The sequence below is a fragment of the Gorilla gorilla genome, chromosome 10, assembly GCF_029281585.2.
Source record: "Gorilla gorilla gorilla isolate KB3781 chromosome 10, NHGRI_mGorGor1-v2.1_pri, whole genome shotgun sequence".
NCBI lineage: Eukaryota > Metazoa > Chordata > Mammalia > Primates > Hominidae > Gorilla > Gorilla gorilla.
In genome coordinates, this window is record NC_073234.2 from 26,361,284 (window position 1) to 26,382,617 (window position 21,334).

At 36.7% G+C, this 21,334-nt stretch overlaps 1 protein-coding gene and 1 pseudogene across 6 annotated transcripts in view; both read right to left on the minus strand.

The window, feature by feature from the left end:
* LOC129525947 (taste receptor type 2 member 30-like) overlaps nucleotides 1-21,334 on the minus strand; it is a 189,504-nt pseudogene that overhangs the window by 106,856 nt on the left and 61,314 nt on the right.
* Nucleotides 1-21,334, minus strand: part of PRH1 (proline rich protein HaeIII subfamily 1) — a 264,900-nt gene that overhangs the window by 105,783 nt on the left and 137,783 nt on the right. The gene's annotated exons all lie outside the window — the stretch shown is intronic.

The following is a 21,334-nucleotide window of genomic DNA, read 5'->3' on the forward strand; positions in this document are numbered from 1 at the left end:
CTGTGAAAACTTCCACTTTTGAATAGATATAATAGGTTCAAGAAAGCAAGATGTCCTTCTGCAACAACTAGGATAAGATAAATAAAGGGGCCAAAATTATGTTTGTATTCATCAAAGAGCTTGCAAGCAATAAGGACCACCTGAAATGAAATCCAGCACAAGGCGAGTCTTTACGTGTGAAGAGCAATTTATAATGCAACCCTCATCACGTCACAGAAAGCTTTTTCTGCAGAAAATGTAAAACTACTCCAAAAATATGCCTGGAAATGCCAAGTGATTAGGCCAATAAAATAATTTTTTTTTTTAAATACAAAGTTGGAGGATTAGTTTCTCATTTCAAAGTTTACTGCAAGTTTACTGGACTAAATCAAGACACTGTGGTAATTGCACTATGAGAGACAAAAAGAACAATGAAACACTATTGAGAGTCCAGAAATTAGTAATGACATTCATGGTCAGCTGATTTTTAAAATCATACAATTGCAATTCAATAGGAATTAATCATTTTTCTCAACAAATGATTCTGGGAAAATCAGATATCCACACGCGTAAAGACGAATTTAGGCTACTGCCAATGCCCACATGGAAGCTGACAGCCTTGGGCCAGCCTGCACCCCATCCCGGTCCAAGAGCCTATACCCTGCCACACTGCTGCTTCTGGCATGTGTTAACAAGCTTGCATTACACTGTCACTATTCAATGAAGAGCTTTGGCTGGTACCATCCTTCAGAGTGTTGTGGCCAGCAATTCAGGAACACAATGTCCCTTCCAGCACAGCAGATTCCCAATGTTGAGGTGCTAGAGAACAAAGTCCGGTGTCCAAAACTAGACCCCAGACTTAGAGTTAGAAATCTTTGCCCCTCTAAAATCTACCAGAAACAAACTCATTTGATGGAATCCACAGTGAAACCCCAAAGTGTGTCAAAGAAGATAAAAACAGAAAAAAAAAAAAATCCAAAGAATGGCAACTTCAAAGACTGAAGAATATCAGCCCACAGAGATGAGAAAGAATCAGCACAATAACTGTGGCAACTCAAAAAGCCAGAGTATCTTCTTACCTCCAAATGACCACGCTAGTTCCCTCCCATGCTAAAAAGGCAGAAATATGATTCAGAACATGGATAGGAACAAAGATCAATGAAATTCAGGAGAAAGTCAAAACACAATCTAAAGATTCTGAGGAATGCCATAAAATGATACAGAAGACACAAACAAAATGGTCATTTTAAGAAAAAATCCAACTGATCTGATAGAGCTGAAAACATCACTTCAAGAATTTTGGAATACTAATGCAAGTGTTAACAACAGAATCAACAAAGCTGGGGAAAGAATCTCAGAGCTCAAGAGTAGTCCTCTGAAATTACTCCGTCAGGCAAAAATAAAGAAAAATAATGAAGAAGAATGCACAAAACCTCCAAGAAATGTAAGATTTTGTTAAGAGACTAAATATGTGACTCATTGGCATCCATGAAATACAGGAATAGAAGGCAAACAACTTGGAAAACCTATTTCAGGATACAGTCCATAAAAATTTCCTCAACCTTGTTAGAGAGGTCAGCATTCAAATTCAGGAAATGCAGAGAACCCCTACCAAATACTACACAAGAAGACTATACCCAAGACACACAGTCATCAGATTCTCCAAGGCGAAAATGAAAGAAAAAGTGCCATAGGCATCTAGAGAGAAAGGGCAGGTCACCTACAAAGGGAACAGCATTGAGCTAACAGTGGACCTGTTAGCAGAAACTCTACAATCAGGAAGAGATGGGGGCTCATATTCAGAAATTTTTTGAAAAAGAATGTCCAACCAAGAATTTCATATCCAGCCAAACTAAACTTCATAAGTGAAGTAGAAATAGGATCTTTTTCAGACAAACAAATGCTAAGGGATTTCATTACCACCAGACCCGCCTCACAAGAGGTCCTGAATGGATTGCTAATCATAGAAAAGAAAGATCATTATCAGCCACAACAAAATCACACTTAAGGCCATAGACCAGTATACTATAAAGTAACCACAGAAACCAGTCTGTATGATAAGCAGCTAACAACATAATGAAAGGATCAAATTCCCACATATCAATACTAACCTTGAATGTAAACAGGTTAAACACCCCAACTAAAAGGCACATAGACGCAATGTGGATAAAGAAGCAAGACGCAATGGTATAGTATCTTCAAGAGACTCACTTACATGCAGTGATACCCATAAGCTCAAATTTAAAAGATGGAGAAAAATCTACCAAGCAAATGGAAAACAGAAGCAGGGTTGCTATTCTAACTTCTTTTTTGTTTGTTTGTTTGTTTTTTCTTTTGTTTTTTGTTTGTTTGTCTGTTTGTTTTGAGTCAGGGTCTCACTCTGTTGCCCAGGCCATAATGCAGTGGTGCAATCTCAGCTTACCACAACCTCTACCTCCTGGTCTCAAGAAATCCTCCCAACTCAGCCTTGCAAGTACCTGGGACCACATGTGTGCACCACCATGACTGGCTAATTTTTGTATTTTTTTTTTTCTTGATAGAGAGAGGATTTTGCCATGTTGCTCAGGCTGGTCTCAAACTCCTGGGGTCAAGTGATCCACCCACCTCAGCCTCCTGAAGTGCTGGTATTACAAGTCTGAGCCATGGCACCTGATCTTGATAATCTACTTTCATACAAAACTGTCTTTAACCAGCAAAGATCAAGAAGAAACAGAAGGGCGTTACATAATTGAAAAAGGCTCAATTCAGCAGGAAGACATTACTATTCTAAATGTATATGCACCTGACAAAAGAACACCCAGATTCAGAAAGCAAGTTCTCAGAGACCTATTAAAAGATTTAGAAAATCACACAATAATAGCAAGAGATTTCAACACCCCACCAACAGCACTAGACAGAACATCAAGGCAGAAAACTAACAAAGTTATTCAGGACCTGAAATAGACACTTAACCAAATGAACCTAATAGACATCCACAAAACAGTTCACCCCAAAACAACAGAATACACATTCTTCTCATCTGCACATGGCATATAATCTAAAATCAGCCACATAACCTAACATAAAACAATTCGTAGCAAATATGAAACAAAGAAAACCATACCAACCACATTCTTGGACCACAGCACAATAAAAATATAAATAAATACTAAGAAAATACCTTAAAACCATATAATTACATAGAAATTAAACAACCCTCTCCTGAATGACTTTTGGGTACATATTGAAATTAAGGCAGAAATCAAGAAATTCTTTGAACATAATGAGAACAAAGATACAACATACCAGAATCTCTGGGATATGGATAAGGCAGTGTTAGGAGGAAAGTTTGTAGCACTAAACACTCACATCAAAAAGTTAGAATGATCTCAAATTAATAACATAACTTCAAAAGAGAAACTAAACAAACAAGAGCAAACCAATGCCAAAGCTAGCAAAAGACAATAAATAACCAAAATCAGAGCTGAACTGAAGGAAACTGTGATTAAAAAAAACATACAAAAGGTCAGTGAATCCAGGATTTGATGTTTTTAAAAAATTAATATGATAGACCCCTAACCAGACTAATAAAGAAAAAAAAGAGAGAAGATCCAAATAAACCCAATCAAAAATGACAAAGTGGATATTACCACTGACCCCACTGAAATACAAACAATCCTCCCAAACTACTGTCAACCCCTCTATGCCCACAAGCTAGAAAACCTAGAAGAAACGGATAAACTACTGGATATGTACAACCTTTCAAGACTGAATCAGTAAGAAATTGAATCCCTGAGCAAACCAATAACAAGTTCCAAATTGAAAGAGTAATAAAAAGCCTACCAGACAAACAAACAAAAAAAGCCTAGGACCTGATGGATTCTCAGCAGAATTCTACCATGTGTATAAAGAAGAACTGGTACTATTCACACTAAACCTACTCTAAAAAACTGAGGAAAAGAAACTCCACGCTAACTCATTCTGCAAGGCTAATATCACCCTGATACCAAAATCAGGCAGAGACACAACAATAAAAGAAAACAACCTCGATAAACATAGATTTAAAAAAAAAACACTCCACAAAATGCCAGCAAGCTGAATCCAGCAGCACATCAAAAAGCTAATCCACCATAATCAAGTAGGCTTTATCACTGGGATACAAGTTTGGTTAAACACATGTAAATCAATATATGTGATTCATCACATAAGTGAAACTAACAAAAACCACATTATTATCTCAATAGATGCAGAAAAGGCTTTCAATAAAATTCAATGTCTCTTCATATTAAAAACTCTCAACAAACTAGACATTGAAGATATATACTTCACAATAATAAGAGCCACCCATGACAAACCCACAGCCAATATCATACTAAATGGGCAAAATTGGAAGCATTACCCCTTGAAAACAGGAACAAGACAAGGGTGTCCTCTCTCACCACTCTTATTCAACAGTACTGGAAGTCCTGGTCAAAGCAATCAGGAAGAGAAATAAATAAAAGGCTTCCCAATAGGAAGAGAAGAAGTCAAATTATCCCTGTTCGCAGATAATGTGACTTTATACCTAGAAATCCCCACAGTTTCTGGCCAAAATCTCCTTGGTCTGATAAACAAACTCAGCAAATTCCCAGGATACAAAATCAATGTACAAAAATTAGTAGCATTCCTATAGCAACAAAATTCAAGCAAAGACAAATCAAGAAGGCAATCCCTTTCACAATAGTCCCAAAAAATAAAATACATAGGAATACAGCTGACCAGGGAGGTGAAATATCTCTACAAAGAGTATTACAAGAGACTGTTCAATTAAATCCAATAAGACACAGACAAACGGGAAAACGTTCCAGGTGCATGGATGGGAAGAATCAATGTTGTTTAAATGCCCATACTGCCCAAACCAATTTATAGATTCAATGCTATTCCTGTCAAATTATCATTGATATTCTTCACAAAATTAGAAACAAACTATTTTAAAATTCATTAGGAATGAAAAAAAAAAAAAAGCCCAAATAGCCAAGGCAATACCAAACAAAAAGAACAAAGCAGGAGGTATAACATTACCTGACTGAACCATACTACAAGGATACAGAGACTAAAAAAGCATGGTAGTGGTACAAAAACAGGCACGTAGACCAAGGGAACAGAATAGAGACCCCAGAAATAATGCCACCCACCTACAACCATCTAATCTTCAACAAAGTTAACAAAAACAAGCAATGAGGAGAGACTCCCTACTCTATAAATGGTGCTGGGATAACTGGATAGCCATGTGCAGAAGATGGAAACTGGACACCTTTCTTATACATACACAAAACTCAATGCAAGCTGGGTTAAATAATAAAATGTAAAACCTAAAACTATTTTTTTAAAAAATGGAAAGATAACCTAGTAAACACCATTCTGGCATAGGACCTGGCAAAGATTTCATGGCAAAGACACCAAAATCAATTGCAACAAAAACAAAAATTGAAAAGTGGAACCTCATTAAACTGAAGAGCTTCTGCACAAGAAAAGAAACTATCAACAGAGTAAACAGACAACCTGCAGAATGGGAGAAAATATTTTGTAAACTATGCAACTGACAAAGGCGTAATATCTGGAACATATAAGGAATTTACATTTACAAGCAAAAAACAAATACCACCATTAAAAATTTGATAAAGGACATGAACAATTTTCAAGTGAAGACATATACTCAGCCAACAAACATGAAAAAATGCTCAATATAACTAATCATTAAAGAAATGTGATTCAAAACCACAATGAGATACTATCTCATACCAGTCAGAATAGCTATTACTGAAAACCCAAAAAAACAACAGATTCTGGCAAGATTGTGGTGAAAGGGAATGCTTTCACACTGCTGGTGGGGAGGTAAATTAGTCCAGCCATTGTGGAAATCAGCATGGCAATTTTCCAAAGAACTTAAAACAGAATTACCATTCAAACCAGCAATTCCATTATTGGATATATATCCAGAGAAATATAAATTGTTCTACCATAAAGACACATGCATGCAAACATTCATGACAGAACTATTCATAATAGCAAAGACATGGAATAAACCTAAATGCCCATAAATAGTAGACTGGATAAAGAAAATATGGTACATACACACCATGGAATACTATGCAGTCATTAGAAAAAAAACAAGATGATGTAGCAACATGGGTGGAGCTGGAGGCCATTATCCTAAGCCAACAAACATGGAAACAGAAAACAAATACCACATGTTCTCACTTATAAGTGGGTGCTAAACATTGAGTACAGATGGACACGAAGGGAACGACAGACACCAGGGTCTATGTGAACAGAGAGAAGGAGGAGAGTGAAGATAAAAGAGATACCTATCGGGTACTCTGCTTACCATCCGAGTGACAAAATTATCTGTACACAAAGTGCCTGAGACATGCAATTTACTTACATAACAAACCTGCACATGTACCCCAGAATCTAAAATAAAAGCTAAAAAAAGAAAAAAAAAACTGCAAAGTGAAATGAGATTTATCTTTAAATAAGGTAGTATTGGAGGCCTCAATGATTCAATGATATCTGAGGAGTGATAATGTTCAGTGTTGATATCTGAGAAAGAGCAATCCAAGAAGAAGGGACACAAGTATGAAGTCCCTGAGGCAATGCTTGGCATATTCAAGAACTGACACAAAGGCCAGTGTTGTTAGCATGGGATGAGCCAGGTGTTTTAGGACACACAGGCAGACAAAATCAGATCATTCAAATGATTATAAGACTTTGTAAGGATTTGGCCTTTACTCTGAATTAGATGAAAGCCACTGAAAAATCTGGAGGAGAAGAATGGCATGATCAAATTTGCGTTTTTACAGGTTCTCTCTGGCTGCCGTCTTGAGAATACATCAGGATAAAAGGATGTGCAGAACTAGAAAGAATAATTAGAAACTCATGGCAAATATCCTGGCAAGATATGCAGCAGTTTAGACTAGTATGGCAGAGTGATGACAAGGGATTGGATTCTGTAGGTTTTTGAGGGTAGAGTCAACAAAATTTGCTGATGCCTTAAAGATGAGTTCTGAAAGAGAGAAAATATTGACTCCATTTTTTTTTAGTCTAAGCATCTGAAAGTCTGAAGTGGTCATTAGCAGAAGAGGGAAAGACTGTAGAAGAAACAAATCTGACAATTGGGGGAAGAGCACTATTTTGATTTGGACATGTTAGTTCAAGTTCTTGTTAGGCATCCAAATGAAGATGTCAAATAGTCTATTAGAGAAAGGATTCTGGAGACCAGCGTTGAGATCTCAGCTGAAAGATTATATGTTGGCATCATCAGCACACAGAAAATAAGTAAGGCCATGAGTAGATGAACTTACCTAAGAAGTGGGAGTTAAAAGAGAAGGAAAAAAACATCAATTGAGACCCTTATTTTATACTGTACACAAAAATTAACTCATAAGTAATTGATCATAGAGAAAAAAACTTAAGAAATAAGATACTAACAGATATTGAGACATTGTACAAAACGCAAGAAATCAAAAATGGGTTAGTAAACCATAATTCTATCTATGTATTTCTTCACTTATATCATTATCTAATTATATATAGATCATCATATAATTAAAATCCCCCACGTATCAATCTGCCAATATCTGCATTGCCATATTAAAATGATATATATGAATATATAGATGAATAATCAGCCTTATTCCTCTCTATTGAACCATTTGGCTACATTATCAGTAAGGAGACTGCATGAGATCACCAACAAAACAAGTCTGATTGATTAAAGATTGAAGAATTCAGACCTTCGGCAGTGTGACATTTTCAGTTTAGAGGCAAGAGAAAGAACTAGCAAAGGAGATTGAGAAGAGGTGCCCAGTGAACAACAATAAAATCAGAAGAGGGCAGCATCCCCCCAGTAAACCATGTTCAATGTTGCTAATAGAGCATGCAACATGAAGACTAACCATTGGCAACACACACTCACTGGTGATCTTAACAAATGTCAGATTTAATGAAGTGGTGACAGCAACAGCCTCATTGGATTGGGCTGATAGGCCAATAGTTGAAGAGGCTTCATACTTTGCTAAATAACTATAAATCAAGAGGAAAACAGAGTTGAAAAAGCTGAGTCCTGAGGTCAGGCACTGATATGACAAATCAAAGACCCTCAGCCAGTTCTCAGGACTGAGCCAATTCACAGAAGCAGACATAAACGACTGAAAGGAAGCTTAAGTCCTCTTGATAATGAACACTGGGGGTGGTAGTACATTTTATATCCCTATTCAGTTAACCTATCTGGCCTCTGCCAAAACCAGATGGATTATCAGATGAATGCACATTAGCATAAACTTAAATCGCACTTGCAGATGCTCTCTAGGATGTGGTACCTTCACTGAGCAGAACGTGGTTTCCGGTACTTTGTATGTGGCTTTTGATTTGGCGAATATTTTTAAATCTACACCCTTTGTGAGAGAAAATCAAAACAATTTGTTCGTTGGGGTAAGAATAAAAGCACTGCTTCACTGTTTTATGTCAGAGCTGTGTCACTTCTGTTTTCAGTTTAATTGGCATTTTGCAAAACATCATGCTAACTCAATATATTACTAATATTACTTTAATTGGTATTCATAAGCAGGAAGTGGCAAGTTCCTTAAATATAGTAAAATAGTATTACTTTGAACAGAAGTAAAATACCAGAAGAAGAGAGACATAAACCTCAGCAGATTCAGGAACTTATAACACAGATGGTGTTTTTACAGGTCCATGCTCCTGGTCCTTGTGTCAAAATATCCTTTTTAAAGTAAACGGCATGTTTCCTGATACATAATTCTTCTCACTAAAAAAGAGGCACAGTGTTTTTTGGGCCTATTGGGCTTTTGGAGTCAACGTATTCCTCATTTGAGGATATTGCTCTGACTCACTAATGGAGTTTCCAAAGGCCATTGGTCTCAAGTGGAACCCAGAACAAAAAAGGGTTCCATAGCAGCTATAGGGTCTGGCCTAAGCTGCTCTGCCCATTGTGCCAGATGATCCAGCAGAATTCAAACATGCTAGAGGCATGCATAGTGGGCATTATAGGACTCTGTCCAAGTCTCTGACAAATCCATAGGAGAGGGGAGGGAAAACCCCTAGGGAATTAGTGCAAGACCATTCCCTCTTCAGCAGAGGAGTGCCCTCTGTCTCAAAAACAAAACAGCAGTTGCAGAAGATTAGAGACAAGAGAAAGAACCAGCAAAGGAGATTGAGAAGAGGTGCCCAGCGAACAATGATAAAATCAGAAGATGGCAGCATCCCCCAAATAAACCAGGTTCAATGCTGCTAATACAGCATGCAACAGGAAGACTAACCATTGCCCCTCTAAGCATGAGCGCCTCTAAGCACAAGACCCTGTGCAACAGTGGAAATCATATGCCCATAAAGCCAGCCATGATTGGAAGACATGAGCAAATCTGAGTGGTACACAGAGTAGACAGTATTGGACTTAAACATGTGCTTCCTCAGATTCCCTTAACTGTCTCTTATTCTCCAGGCCAGCACCTTGCCTGATCCAGATCATCCTACCATCCTTCCTATAGGGACTTGAATGGAACACCACACTGTGGGTCTGAGGTCTGTCTTTCATAACAGCCACCAACGGACTGGATGATGGAAAGCAGAACAGGAGAGATGGTAGTTCCGCCTCAGGGAAACCCTGGCCAATGGGAAATAGAAGACAGAAGACAGCTGAACAGATACATTCTCCCTCCTCTCTCGCTTCCATGGACTAATGCTGGCTGTGGTATTTCCCTTGTAGCCTTTCCGGAAAAGTACTAGGGTCCAAGTGCATGCATCTGATGACCACCATGCTGTCTCTCTCACCTTATAATGAAGTTGCCACAACAGAGTCACATACACACAACACATTGTTACAATACATCCCAACACGTTCTTTCACATCTGCTCTTGCCTCACTTTCCACGTGCTCTTGCCTCAATTTCCACGCGTCCCTGCCATTGCTGCCCTGGACTTACCTTCCAAAGAAATGTTATCACTTTAATATCAGACACTGGCTCTAGTTCTAGACCTCCAAAGCTAAGATATTCATTCAGTGGTATAATTTATTTTTCACTCACTTTTCTGTGATTTTATAATATGGCAATTAAAATGTTCATTTAGAAAGGATATTAAAAATATTATATAAAAATCACATTTTAGTAAGGTAATTCATAACTAACTCAATTTTTAAAATTGAAATGCATTTTTTACATAATAACCAGCTAGAAATATCACAATACAAATATATCATTCACAATCGAGAAAATATATACAAATATCCGAAAATCTTTTATATGCTGTTTTGAAGGTATTGTAGTAGGTGCCATCGGATTTTGATGTTCCACCTTGTCTCCATGTTTTTCGTCTGATATAGCTGCATCAAGGCTATATATAGCGATATTTCCCCTGCAAGTATGGAATAACCACACTTTTACTCTGAAAAATGCTTCTTCTTAGATAATTCTGTCATCTCAACCAGAAACCAGAATAGGCAAATTCATGCAACTGTAGATTTTGTGATGTTTCATTTTCACTGGTTCACCACCCCAATATATGTAATTTATTACTCTATTCACTAACTCATTTGTTCTTCAAAATATTTTTGGCTATCTATTTTTTATGTGATCTTTTAGGTCCTGGCAGTCAACAATAAGCAAGGTCTGCAGGATCTCTGTTTTTTTTTGTTGTTGTTTTTTGAGACTGAGTCTCGCTCTGTAGCCCAGGCTGGAGTGTAGTGGCGCCATCTCCGCTCCCTGCAAGCTCCGCCTCCTGGATTCATGCCATTCTCCTGCCTCAGCCTCCCGAGTAGCTGGGACTACAGGCTCCCGCCACCACGCCCTGCTAATTTTTTTGTATTTTTAGCAGAGACCGGGTTTCACAGCGTTAGCCAGGACGGTCTTGATCTCCTGACCTCGTGATCCACCCACCTCGGCCTCTCAAAGTGCTGGGATTATAGGCGTGAGCCACCGACCCCGACCAGGGTCTCTGCTTTTATGGTGCTTACGTTGTACCAGGAAAGATATATAATAAACAAACAAATAACTAAATCAAATGACTTATCTCAAGGTTTAGATAACATTGTTAAAATTTCATAACTCCGAGAATTGATACAGTCTGTAGAATTTACTTGTTTAATGACGTTATACATTTTTTCCTATAATAGAACTTGCTATCACTGAATATGTCAACACACTTTCTCTCACTGCATTATTTGCAACTAGATTATAATAAAACATATATTTAAGTCATTTCCTATCATCAATACATAGATGTCATAGACGTCATTTTAGAATTTGCAGAAAGTATAATTCAAATGATTTTCATAATTTCTATACTATTTTTATTTGGAGTATTTTTTCAAGCAATAAAGATTTGAGTTCATTTATGTGATGTTTAAAAAGATTTTTAAATGTGGAAGACAGTGGAGAGAATCGGCAATTTAGGGGCTCTGAAGCAGTTTAGGAAAGAAACGGAAATATTTGGTATCCGATCTCAATTTCAAAAAAGGTTTTCTTTACCTCAAAAACTGGAAGAAATGACTTTTCTACCTGTATATGGAGACTTATGACAGCACTTAAGAGGTCAGCATTGTGTTTCTTTCTTCATCCCTATTACAGATATGACTTTTTTCTCAGTTGTTCACATATTTGTATAAAATCTAATATTCCTCAGTACTGATTATGGTAGACATATACAAAATGTATTCCAAATATATTTTTCATCCTTGAATTTTATTTTGTGCATAGTTTTCTAACAATAATTGTTTGCTTTAAATTAAACATAAAATTAGAATTCATTATGAAACAAAAACTACCCCAAAGATAAAACTTCATTATTGATTTAGATTAGAATGCTCATACCATCCAAAAAACTAGACGTTCAAATAATCACGTTTAAGCACACTATGGTACATATGTATGGTACAAATAACAGTGGAAAAGAGCAATGATTTTGTGAAATAAGCTGTAAGTTCTTAACAATTATAAATAGAGATCATAAATTTTTCAAATGAAACATGATAATATGAACTGTATTGTGAATACACATGGCTTCATGATTCTGAAAAATTTCTTACAATATTTTCTATAACTTGGCAGTTTGTAAAAAATGATTATGTTATTGCCACTCTCTCTTAAGTGTTTCATATACACATACACATGCATATATAGATACTTTTTAGACTAACTTTAGGTAAAAGACTTTTCTAGATATACTTTTGGAAATTACTCAAAAACATACAATACAGAAAAACCAGTGGAAAGTATAAAATGTTCCAGACAACATCAGTTTGTTTTCTCTTGGAGACACACGATGTCCCACTTGTGAATCTAGAAATTTGAGAGTTTCAGGTCTTTTACTCAGCACTTAATCTGACACAAAATCAAAAGAAAGGTCTGTTTCAGCTTCTTGCTTCCCCAAATTAGGATGAATGAATGAAATGAAGGGTATGTAATTGCAGTAGTTTGGCAGAGCATGAGGACAGTTTCGTTCTACAGCCTCCTCCTAAAATTCCAAATCGATGTGATTAGGGACAGAAAGTAAACAGCAAATAACAAGAGGAAGGAGGTGACCATTTGCAAAGCTTTTATGTGGACCTAGGTGTTGGAATCTGGAGATCCTTTGCCATGGAGCTGCATCTTCTTGAGATGTTTACACAAAGAACAGATTAAGAGCAGAAAAGATAACAGGGACAGAGTAAAGGGTATTGTTTGCAAGGGTGGTTACAGTCATATCTGAAAGGTGCGTCGGATCACTCAATTTGATCTCCCAACTCACATTTCCTTCATATTCTTTTGTCCACATACTCTCATCCATGTTTACCACAACAAGACGACAAACCAAAAATAACAAAGACCCCAATAGTATCACTGGAATGACACTCTTAATTTTCCTTTTTAAGGAAGAAAAATAAAGTTGGAGAAATTGGCAATCTTGAGCAAATAAAATATGCTGAGGCTAGTAGCAACCCAGATGCTGAAATGGTTGGTTACAGCCCAGGCATTAATAGTAATTCTTACTCCTAAACTATACGAACCTGGATTCAAAACAGTTGCATACCAATGTAATAATATTACCCAGAGCAAACCAACTCTGGAGACTGCCAGAGCAGTGAGAATTTGGTCAGCAAAGGAGATCTTTTGTCTCTTGACCCACTCAATGGAATTTACCAACACTATGAAGCCATTAGCAAAATTCCCAAGAACAAATGTAACCACTACTAGAATGGAAAAAATGATGGGTAGAAAAGTTATCATGTCTGAACAGACAAAAAGATAGAAAAAATGAAGGCCTAACAGCACTGGCTGTGATCCTTTAATATCCTGACCTTAAATTTTATGTGCACCTGATTTCTGAATGTGCAGTAACATTCTTTTTACTTTCAAATACTGTGACCAGTGTCAAACAAGAAAGTAGCAGTTTATGCTAATTGATAGTTCGATAATGTATTTATGGAAAACATTCTAATTTTCAAACAGCTCAACTTAATTCATTCATTCAATGTCTGTTCTTGTTAGAGACTTGTTAGATACTGAAGTAGAAGTGAAACCGGAATTTTCATTTGCCAGCATGCAAATAAAGACATATTCTCTTTCAGTGTTTTGCAATGTTTTCCTCGTTTCACCTTTCCATAATTTGTGTTCAGTAACTTTAGCTGTTTGTTATCGAAAATGTGCCACATATTTCATACAGTAAATGCCTAAATCTTAAAGGGAGATTAGTCATAACCAGGATCATCACCATGACCAATTTTTATGCTAGATTTAAATAGACAAAATCCAAACTTTTTAATCAAAATCATCGAAAATTTTCTTGGGAATCATGGGAATGCCAATACACCTTAAAATCTTATTCCTGCTAACCAGTACTTTTGTATGACATTATTGTTAACAAGCTCATAAAACATACACACATAGACAGACACACACACATACACACACCCATCCAGAAAAAATGAACTTTTAAAATAATTTCCAAAATGGAAAATGCATTTCCAGGAGGTCATCCTGGTGAAATTAGTCCTATTTTCCCACTCAGGGTTTTCAGCCCATAAACATATATTAAATATATCTCTCATACTTAGACCCTTGGTAAAGTTACTCTCAAGTCTATTGAATGTCTAAATATTTGTTATTTCATGAAAATATTCAACATTTTTGTAAATATTCCTGAGTATCCCATTATTTGACATATAATCTTGCAGTATTTTCCCACCACAGACAGGGTGACTACCTTGCCCCTGGACTCTGAGTACACTCACATAGCTTGCTTTGATTAACAGAAAACTGGTAGACTTCACACAGAGGTTTGAGATGGTTTCCACACTGGAGTTTCTTTTCCTTTTCTGTTTATTATGAGAACATTGCCTGGCTACTACTCTGTTCCCAGAAGGAGAATGAGAAAATAATGGAGTCAGTTTGTCCCTGCCTGATCCAGCCTACATTGTCCAAACTCTAACTAATTCCAAGATGCAGAACTTGGCCCATCTCATATCACCAGAGCCATCCAGCAAACCCAGCTTAGAAAAACTGAATCCAAAGACATGTGAGATATCAATATGTAATGTAGTGTTGGAGAGGTTTCTCTGGCAGAAAAACCTAACTGATAATAGGTACTCTGCTAAACCAAGCGTGTGGGAAATATGTCCACCCTTGTTGTGTCAGGAATAGAGGAGCCAAAAGAAAAACAGATAAGGAATGCCAAAGTTTTGTCATGCAAGGTAGATAATTAAAGGTAGAGGCTGGGCGTGGTGGCTCATGCCTGTAATCCCAGCACTTTGGGAGGCTGAGGTGGGCAGATCAAGAGGTCAGGGGATCGAGACCATCCTGGCTAACACGGTAAAACCTCGTCTCTACAAAAAATACAAAAAATTAGCCAGGCGTGGTGGCGGGCGCCTGTAGTCCCAGCTACTCGGGAGGCTGAGGCAGGAGAATGGTGTGAACCCCGGAGGCGGAGCTTGCAGCGAGCGGAGATGGCGCCACCGCACTCCAGCCTGGGCGACAGAGCGAGACTCCGTCTCAAAAAAAAAAAAAAAAGTAGGAAAAAACCTTTGGAAAGATCTGGGTACTTCAGGTAGCGTCTTCTCTTATTTCTACATGTTGTAACTAAAATAAAGTTCCTACTTCAACTCTCTTAGAGTTGTATGTAAAGATATATAAATGGTGAATTTTTTCCTAGGTATATAATGAGCAGAGTAATCAATAATTTTTATGGTGCACTTCTCCTAATAAATAATTTTCAAATAAAATTATAATGCACACTTAGAAATGAGTCAAAATAAAAATGGTAAACACAGCAATGTATTATAAACACTCATGTAACCATCATATAGGGCAAGACGTGGAACATTGCAAAGAGCCTAGGTCCACCTCCATGCTGCTTTTCAAGCCCCTAAATGTTTCTTCACATCTGGTAACAATTTTCTACTTTTCCCAACACTTGGGTCACACAATACAATAAAAGCTTCGTCTAGGCCTTATCCTGCAAGTTGGAAGAAACAGGAAATTGATTTCATGTGATTAGCTTTTTGTTTTGTTTTGTTTTGTTTTTGGCATAGCAGCTTGATGAGTCCTCGCCACAAACTCTCCTTACAGGGAAATTCAATGAACAGCACTGGATCTCAAAATGCCATTCCAATAAATAAAATATAGTACTTCAATTACAAATACTCCATTGTATTCCATGAATTAACTTTTATTTTGCTTATAATGTAGAAATGGGGCTCTTTGCCTTCAAACTGCATCATTACCCAAGTGAGAGATCAAAGAGGTGAGGGGAAACTTACACTTGATTTGTTTAGTCCTAAAATCCTCTTTTTAAAAATAAGAGATTAGGGTGTGGTGGCACTTGCCTGTCATCTCAGCTACTCAGGAGGCTGAGGCAGGAGAATCGCTTGAACCCAAGAGGCGGAGGTTGCAGTGAGCTGAGATGGCGCCACTGCACTCCAGCCTGGGCTAGAGAGCGAGACTCCGTCTCAAAAGAAAAATAAATAAATAATAAAAATAATAAACAAATAAAAATAATAGATTGATCATGAAATGGTTTATCTCTCTGATTAAAGAATTGTATTTACGTTAAAAATTAAATCTTTATTATAGTGTTACTTGGATTAGTTTAAGGTCATCCATAAGTAACTATTTTCTTAAGCAATGTATTTTAAACTAAATTAAACTTAATTTCTAAATCTAAATGTATTTAGCTTGACTTGAACTTTACTGTTTACTAATGTAACTTGCCCATAATGATATTCTTTTTTTAATTACGTAGGCATTATCCAATTTATGAATGTACATATTTCAAAAAGTAAATTATTTAATGGGATAGATGTAGATAGAGATGATGATGATAGCTACAAGGTAGAATGCTAGCTAATAAATGTGACCATTCATTCTTCTAAGTGCTACAATTCAGGGTAATGGGATAACACAATTATTCTTTCTCCTGGCTTTATGATTCTCATATTATTCTCAGCATCAGGGCTTAGACTGGAATAATACCTTTGATGGAGGACATTTCCCTTACCCCTTTATGGGAGGGAACTGGGGCTCACTGACGCTAGAACCAGCCAGCTGCTTTAGGGCTGGCAGGGGTGAAATCCACTCGCTGGGACCCACTGCGCCCAGCCCTCGTGGGAGGGAGCACACAGGTGAACAGGTGCAGGAGCACTTTTGGATGCCAGCAGGAACAAATTCTGTGCAGGCCCCGCAGCAGCATCTAGGGGGGGTGCCCGTACCCCTGAAACCTCGAGGGGGAGGGTGTTACAGTGCTCTTTTAGCTCTGCTATCTGCAGACGTCTTAAGTGTTAGTAGCTCAGTGGGCCCTTTGCCTTTTAGCTTGAGGCGGCTGCGTCTTGCCAGCAAGGGCAGAGGTTCAATGTAACAACTTTTCGTATCTGCATTCCTGGCTCCTGAGCTCTCGTCCAGCTTCCAAGAAAAATGAGGTTGCACAACCGAATTGGAGGATGGTAAATGAGGGAGATTTTATTTTGATGGAAGTGACTCTCAGCAGGAAGGGGAGCTGGAAAGGGAATGTGAAGCAGGAAGGTAATCTTCCCCTGAAGTCTGGCTGTCTCCAGCCAGACTCTTCTCGAAAGTCACGCCTTCAACCTGTCCCTCTGAAGTCAAGCCACTTCTCTCCAACGTCCCACCATAGTCTACAACATTGAGCTGCTTCTCCTCTCGATCTTCAGCCACTTCTCACTACCGGTGGAGCCTGGGGTTTTATGGGCATAGGATGAGGGGTGGGGCAGGACAAAAAAGGCAACATTTGAGTGGGAAAACAGGGATAGAAGTACTCCCTTTGGGCCACAGTCTCAGTCTATTTGGCTTGAGAGTGGGGCTTTAGCTGAGGACCTGCCCTTTTCTGTCTAGAATTTCTCAGCCTCCTGCTCCTATCACCTTCACATAGTATTTCGTCAATGACAACTTTAAACCAACATATTTCCAAAAGTTTGCTAGCTATTTTTTTTCTTTTATTAAATTCTAAAAATCATGGCAAACATGACTTCCATCAAATAGCATCTGCTGTTTGGTTTTTTTGGTTTTTTGTTTTTTTGCATTTTCATATGAACATGTACAAATACTCTGTGCAATTATACAGTTCATAAAATTTATCATATGTATCAATAGCATCATTAGCAAGCCAAATTCTTTCAAATGGTTATTTACATTCTCAGCTACTGTGATGAAATATGGAGTATTTTATTTTATTTTATTTTGAGATGGAGTCTCACTCTGTTGCCCAGGCTAGAGTGCCATGGTACAATCTCGGCTCACTGCAACCTCCAACTCCCAGGTTCAAGCAATTCTCCTTGCATCAGCCTCCTGAGTAGCTGGGATTAAAGGCATCCACCACCACACCCGGCTAATTTTTGTGTTTTTTAGCAGAGATGGGGTTTTGCCATGTTGGCCTGGCTAGTCTTGAACTCCTGACCTCAGGTGATCTGCCTGTCTCGGCCTCCCAAAGTGTTGGGATTACAGACGTGAGACACCGCACCTGGTCCCTTGGAGTATTTTATTATAGCAAGCAATGCAGCACTACACATACAAAAACATACCCAAAGATTATACTAAATAAGTTTTACACTTTAACACATTTAACTTTCTGGTTTTTTCTCTAATAGAGAGCCAAAAAATTATAGCAACAAAATATTTTTTCCAACACATATGTGTGCACATACTGTGATTTTTGAATGGTAACAATATGACTGAAATTATTTTATTTAAGGATAAATTTAGGGATAATCGTCCATATAATTTAAAATCTACAGTACTATAATTTATTGAAAATTCAGTAATTTCCGTCACTTTGTGCATTGTAAATAAATTGGAAATAAGAACAAAAGGTGTCCAGAAATGTATCAATATTCAAAATTTGATGTTTCAAATTAAGATTAGCATTAAGAATTTGAATTTATAGTATAGTTCTTGCTTATATATTATTTTTAAAATTAAAGAAAAGTTTTTTTGTTTTTGAGATGGAGTTTCATTCTTGTTGCCCAGGCTGGAGTGCAATGGCACAATCTCAGCCCACTACAACCTCCGCCTCCCAGGTTGAAGCGATTCTCCTGCCTCAGCCTCCCTAGTAGTTGGGATTACAGGAGCCCGCCACCACAACCAGCTAATTTTTTGTATTTTCTAGAAGATACGGGCTTTCACCATGTTGGCCAGGCTGGTCTTGAACACCTGACCTCAGGTGATCCACCCGCCTCAGCCACCCAAAGTGCTGGGATTACAGGCGTGAGCCACTTTGCCCGGCCCTAAAATTTTAACTTGCGTTTATAACTACTATAATAGTCTATTTGACTTTATTCAGCAAAAACTCTAATAATTACAATTCTATCTATGAGAATATGTAGTTTCAGTGTAATTTTATATTCATTATTTTACTTTTTTTGCCTTTTAAATATTTTTATTATTGTGGAACATAGCATACAGACAGAAAGCAACAAAACCTAAAAGCACAGTAAGAGAAAAAATTATAACTTTACTCCCCGTGTTTACCACATCTTGGTCAAAAAATAGAATTTTCCAGCCATCCAGACACTCCCCATATATGCCTTCTGTTGATCCCATTCTCCTCTTGTTTTCCTCCTCCCTACTATCCATATTGTTGTAATAGTCACTCATATGTTTCACTTTAGAGTTTTGTCACCAATGTAATAAATTGCAATGTATTAAAGATATATTTTTGAAAACTTTATATAAATGGAATTAAAATGAATGTTTTTCACTATTGATAGATCCTCTTACATTTGTATTATCTAATCAACTCAAATTTGTTTATTTTCTTTGTTATATACATTTTTTGTAAACATGTCTCTCTAGTTGGTTCATTTTGATTACTGTATAGTAATCTACTATTATATAGGTATGCCATAATTTATTTATCTATTTTATCACTGATGGACATTTGAGAAACTTCTCAACTTTAGCTGTGAAAACACAGTGATATTCATGTGTGTGTATACATTTTCTGGTAAGAGTACCTGTACTGAGTCTTAAGATGTGCTCCTTCATCTTCATCAGATAATGCCATACTAAGCCAAAGAATTATATCAGTTTATACTTCTAGGAGCAGTGTTTGAAAATTCTCATTACTTCTTGTTCTTTTCAAAATTAGTAATATCAGAATAATTTTCACACTTTTATATTTACATAAAAATTATTAAACTTAACATTTTATAATTCTTTTACTATTCAATTTTAAAATGTAACTTTAGTTCAAAAATTACATATTACTCTTTTATCATTCTATGATTGTGATTTTATACACATTTCTCAAGAATGAATTGTATATTTTATGCACTTATTCGTATTCTATTATTAAATTTTCTAATCATTTTTCATGAAGTTTCAAATTCTCATTTGATATCAGCAAATATAATTATACCAGAGATATTCCTTCAGTCAAACATTATGTCAAATCATTTTGAGAAAATATGATTAGTTACTGGCATATTGCAAGGGAAATTTGGAGTGTTTAACAGGCCCTGAAAGGACTCATACAAAGTGTTGAAATATAAAAATGTTTATACATTTAATATAGGTATCATGGGAAAATACAAATTCTACCATTACTAGTATGGAAAAAAATGATTGGTAGTAAACTTCCCATGAACTGAACAAACACACCTTAAAAAAAGGCAAGTCTAATATCACTGGTCATGATCCCCCTTAAGGTCCTGACCTTAAACTCTATGTGTACCTGAATTCTGAATGTGCACTAATATTTTTGATGCTTTTAAATTCAGTTGCGTGACCAATGTCAAGCAGGAAAGCACCAGCACATGCTTATAGATGAGTTCAATGCTGTCTTTATGGAAAACATGTTATTCTCAGAACAGCTCAAGTTAACTACTCTTCATACACTGTTCTTTCTATTTTTTCTTTTGAAAAAATTTGAATAAAATTTTTCATAATGATGTTGAAGTAAAAGCTGATTTCTCATTTGCAAGCATGCAAATGAAGACATATTCTCTTTCATTGTTTTGCAATTTTTTCCCTCTTTAACTTCTCCATAATTTTTGTTCAGCAACATCAGTTGTTAGGAAAATTTTAAAACCCAATACATAGATTATATATTGGATATCTACATTTTTGAAGGGAGTTTGGTCGTAACTAGAATCATGGCCAAAGTGAATTTGTTTTCCTCAGTACCAGATTTATGTAGACAGAATCCAACTTTTCCTATCAAATGCATTCAAGATTTTTCTGGGAACCCCAGGAAGGCCAGTACTCTTTAAAATCTGGTTGCTGCTAATACCTCTGTATAACCTTATTGTTAACAAGCCAATTAACACGTACAAAGCACCACCACCGCCCCCCCACCCCACACACACCACATGGATGGGAGGAATTATTGTCCTATAATTTTCAAAATGAAAAATAAATTTCAGGGAGGTCATGTAGGTTGAAAAGTCCCTATTTTCCCACTCATGCTTTTTAGCCCATTTTTAATATTTATCAAACTGATCTCTCATGCTTAGGTCTATAAGTAAGTTATCCTTTTGGGTCTATTAAGTCTTTAAATATTAATTATTTAATTAAAAATATTAAGCAATTTTGTAAATATTCCTTGAGCACTTAAAAAACATGTTTTCCACTGAAGAAACTAGACTTCTCTACATGTGATATTTGAATATATTTTTTCTTTTTAATTTATTTTTGATTACTCAATGGCTTAAGATTAATAGATGCTAAAATAAGACTCCAAACTTGGATTGTATTTCTTTTCAGTTTTGATAATATAATTGTTTCTAAGAAATGATCTTCAAGTCTGATGGCCAGGACAGAAACCCAGATACTCTGTTTCATATAGATATGAACTTAGACTATATTTTACAACTATTATCAGCCTTAGGATAGCCATC